Consider the following 4,938-nt stretch of genomic DNA (forward strand, 5'->3'; position numbering starts at 1 on the left):
GTCCCTATTGGAGGGCTCGTCCACAAGGTGATAGACAGATCAGGAGGAGATCTCATCTCGAACAATCATGTCACGAGAGGAGTCCCTAGCCTGTATGGGCTGAGCACAGCCCCCTCAAACGGACACAGCCAAGGTAAATTGCATCCCCGGTGATGCGACGGCTTAGCGAAATGCAGGGACTGGGTCCTTCTTCCTGAAAGCCCTACGACTTGTCATCACAGGAAGTCGTGTCAATAAACGGTGACAAACAGATAAAGGTCAAAACAGAGAAAAGCATTTACCAGATGGAACCTTCTGCCCAAAACGTTTCATGAAAGCGGGCCAATCTCGAGTTTACACCGCGTAAGGTAATAAGCGGGCTACCCAGTCCTCGATACCGGCAATAGGATGAGGCGTACGCCTCACAGCTGCTCAATCTCTAAAATCACCGGAGCAGGAGAAGGAACAGGCTCTTTAAGGAAATCATTCCGAGACATGGGGTTTCTCGGTAGTATCTCCTCCACGGTGGGAAGGTTGTCCCCTTCCTCTACCGCCACATCATCACCTCCAGGGGGAAGTGGTATGGAAAGCGGGGTAGCGTCAGAAATCTCTTCGTGGGAACGATGTGTTCTAGGCATCTCGATCACAGAGGGTATATTGATAAAACAAAGAACGATGAACAGAAGAAGGTAAAGAGAAAAATCATGAAAGTAGAGCTGAAGATACGAGAAGAGATGGCCAAAGAAGATAACACATACACTAGAAAGGAAATGATCGAAAGTTTTTGAAAGAACCAAACCTTCATCTACTTATAAGGTTTGGATAGCGCCAGAATCGGAGCGAAAGGCTGCAGTGGCACCAAAATCAAAGCGACAAGCCAATTAGTCTCTGCCTCGGGAAGACACGCAATGATGACGCACGTGAGAGTGATGTCATTTCCCGATATGCTGCACTATCCGGAATACCGTAGATTGCGTCGCTCTTTCGTTATTGATCAAACCGTCACGATCTAACCGCCAAATTTCTCCGCAGGTATGGGCGACGTCCGCTTATCAAGGACGCACAAGGCCGCAACCTCAACAAGAGGAGGGACTAACTGTATGGGTCCAAATTTGGCAACCACGACCATTACCGAGTAGGATGAGGAACGAGGTTATCATGATGCACCGTCTGATGGTCGTCGTGGTGAAAGGGACGACTGAGGGCGGTCAGGCGATGCATAATGTCCACGACAGTGTAAATTTAGTGAGAGACAGTAAGAATATGCTTTTCGAATATTCTCTATGTTGTACTTTTTAGGGTTTTTGGGAGATGGTCCCTTATAAATAAAAAAGGGTAAGTAAAGAACAGGGAGGAAGAAAGAAGGACAAAAGAACACTTTGTAAAAGAATCATCTGAGATTGAATGAAAAAGCAATCTTGTTCATAAGAGAAGATCCTAAGATTCCCCAATCATCTCACATTTATTCTCCCTTACACCGCTTGCATCCGTGACGGTTCTATTGTGCATTTAAGTCTTCACATTTATGAGCATTTATTCGATTTGAATAGACTCGTTATATCATTCATCTTGTTTACTCCTTCCATCATTTGATCTAGGTTTTATTGTGCTTGGCTAAGATTGACCTCATCATTATTATCAATTGTTTTAATTATTATCAATTGTTTTAATCGAAAAGGTTCTTTTGGTCAAACAATGAGCCTTGACAAACAAATGTTTACTTTTTTGTAAGGTCATTTATTACTTTTTTTTTGTAAGGTCACACAATACAAGTTCACATTTATAAAGTAAGGTCATTTATTATTTTTTTTGTTGGCTTTGTCATTCGTGTGCCTTGTTAGAATTTAAGCCAGTCAAAAACTATAATAAAGGAACTAATTGGAAAAATGAGCCCTGACAAACAAATTCTTCCCTCCACCTAATTTTAAAGTAAATACAAACAAGCTCTTTTCAAACTTTCACCTCTATCATTTTTTATTCGATTATTTGAAGAAAATAAGGAGATGATTGAGAGTACAACCATGTTTGCTAATCGCAGTTTCTCGATTAAGAAGATTATCTGATCTAATATTCTCTTTGTTTTAGATCTAAAATTAATTAGAAAGCTATCAACGAAGTTAAGATGCTCTAGAAACGTCCATGGAATCAAAGGATTACACAAGTTTATTGTAATTAGATCAAAATAAAGTATAATGTCAACATCATAAGCCAAATATTTGTCGGTACTGGATTAATCTAAGCATGTTTGGGCTGGAGCAATGTTTTTATGTATTAATCAAAGTTCTCCCTTTTCCAATCAAACTTTTGAGCTATCCTGAATATGAAGGCCACGAATTTTAGGGAGAAATTCAAAAATAGCCAGATTTACCACCGGTCGTTGAAAAATAGCCAAATTTCAAAAGTTATCGAAATTTAGCCACTTTAAATCTGAGCGAAAACACTGTTCAAAATCCGGAAAAATACGCCCGCACATTTTACGGGAGTTCCAGCATAAGTATGCTTGAACTCCCGTAAATTTTACGGGAGTTCCAGGATAACTATGCTGGAACTCCCGCAAATTTTACGGGAGTTCAAGCATAATTATGCCGGAACTCCCGCAAATTTTACGGGAGTTCCAGCAAGTATAATTGTCCAGTATAATATACTGGAGTTTGGAGCACTGGTGCTCCAATCTCCCGCAAATTTTACAGGAGTTAGCAAAGTATACCGGTCCAGCATAATATGCTGGAGTTCGTACACAAATGCACCAGAACTCCCGTATATTATACTGGACCGGTCCCTGTTGCAGCAAAATAGTGGCTATTTTTCATTGACTTGATAAACGCTGGCTATTTTTCATTGACCAGTGTGAAAACTGGCTATAGCATGATATTTTAACCGAATTTTACGTAGTACATGCCTTAAAAATATAAGAGAAAATAGAAAAAAGTGCCATAAATTTTAGGTAGAAGTATTTACCTTAAAATAGGATTAAGGTGCCATAAATAGGGTTAAAAAAAAGGTCCTACCGGGAGTCGAACCCAGGTCGCTGGATTCAAAGTCCAGAGTGCTAACCACTACACCATAGAACCACTGAGCTATGACGCTTTTGATGACACTGTCCTTTCAAATGAATCATATACATGTGTAATGATAATATCATAAAAGTATTTGGCATTCCATTATTGTTTTATATGACTCGACAAATTTCATGAATTTGAATTTCATTTGAAAATTAAACTTTAGTTGATTAATGTTTTTGTATGTCCAATTAGTTTTTACTTTAATATTTTCTTCCACAACTACAAAATGTAATACTATAAAGGTTAAATTTTTAAAAAAAGTTAAACTCTATATCCAATCAAATGTTGACATTACAAAAAGAAATGAACGGTTTAATACATTTTCCTTTCTCTTAAACGATTCTCAATGGATGATAGACATGTTAACTAAGGTGTACAAATTTTTGTACCTTACCACTATAACAATAATCATCATTATTTTCACTTAAAACAACGATTGAAAACTATTTTATTCCACAAAAAGTAATATAATTTGCATTTTTCAAAACGCACTTATAAGAGTATGGACTAGTGGTGTATAAAGTGAATATAGAACCATGAAGTCTTACTTTTAAATCCCAACAAAAGTAAAGTTGCTAGTAGGTGATTTCTATTCATATCATGATAGACAAAACTACTCGATACACATGGTGATGAAAAAAATAATAATGTTATTTGAATTTTTGGCTCTTTACAAATTTGTTTTTAGTTTTATGACAACTACCTCTCTTTTTATATATGAGAGATTTATTTTTACACGTAAAAGATCTATCTTCTACACATAAGAGATCTAAAAAGGTCATTTTCTTAAATTTAAAATTATAAAGGTACATGATGTACAAATAGCACTAGGGGTGTTCATGGTTCGGTTTGGGTCAGTTTTTTCCCAAAAAGAAACTAAACCAAGTAAGTCGGTTTTTTATCGATTCGATTTTTGTCGGTTATCGGGTTTTTCGGTTATTTATCGGATTTTTTTTTAAATGTCAGACATACACTACCTAACGCATATTCCCGCGACTACAATTTCAACGTGACACTATCAAATCAATTGCTCTTTGAGAAATCTATCATTTACCAAGATATATTGACGATAATTGAATTAAATAGTGAGGAATAATTTAAGTACACGATTAAAAATCGATTATTTTTAATATAAAATAAATTCTTGTACTTAGCAAAAGAAAACTACCAATCAAACTAGAATGTAAAGGCAAAGAATTAGATTATTATAATTGCAAAGAACTAGACTAAAAAATACAAATGACTTAATATGTACCATAAAATTTTTGAAACTTTATTACACCTATATATATATATATATATATTATAATATATATATATATATATATATATATATATAATATATATATATATATATATTATATATATAGGTGTAATAAAATAAATTTTAAAGGTAGCTATTTTATAGTCGGTTTGTTCGGTTTTCGGTTTATATTTTGATTAAAACCAAAACCAACCAATTTGTCGATTTTTTAAATTCAAAACCAAAACATAAACGCAAACTTAAAAAAGTATCATTTGTTTTTTGTCAGTTTGGTTTTCGATTTTTCGGTTTTGGTTCGATTTTTCGGAATTTTATGAACATCACCCAAATACACCCATTGAAATTAACCGATTTTTTTTTTTTTTTTTTTTTTTTTTTTGATTCAAAACAAGGCGGTGCCTACTGCTTACTAGTGGGGCTACTTGATGTTTAAAATTTTAAGAACTAATAACCTGTTAAAGAAGTGATTATTCGAATAAGTGGACGTGATTACTCAAACATATCTTAATGCTAATCATCTAGTCGCCACGGCCACAACATTACCTAAATCTATGGTTGGAGCCTAAAATATCTATCTCTTGTCCTACTTGGAAAAGACAATTTTACCTCACCACTAACAAAAAGACAAAAGAA

The 4,938-nt window shown here is 35.2% G+C and overlaps 1 non-coding gene across 1 annotated transcript; it reads right to left on the minus strand.

Moving 5' to 3' along the window:
• Nucleotides 1-2,978: 2,978 nt before the first annotated feature.
• Nucleotides 2,979-3,050, minus strand: TRNAQ-UUG. Its single transcript has one exon. It is a non-coding gene; the product is annotated as a tRNA-Gln (tRNA).
• Nucleotides 3,051-4,938: the final 1,888 nt, after the last annotated feature.

Source organism: Nicotiana attenuata, unplaced genomic scaffold (genome assembly GCF_001879085.1).
Source record: "Nicotiana attenuata strain UT unplaced genomic scaffold, NIATTr2, whole genome shotgun sequence".
NCBI lineage: Eukaryota > Viridiplantae > Streptophyta > Magnoliopsida > Solanales > Solanaceae > Nicotiana > Nicotiana attenuata.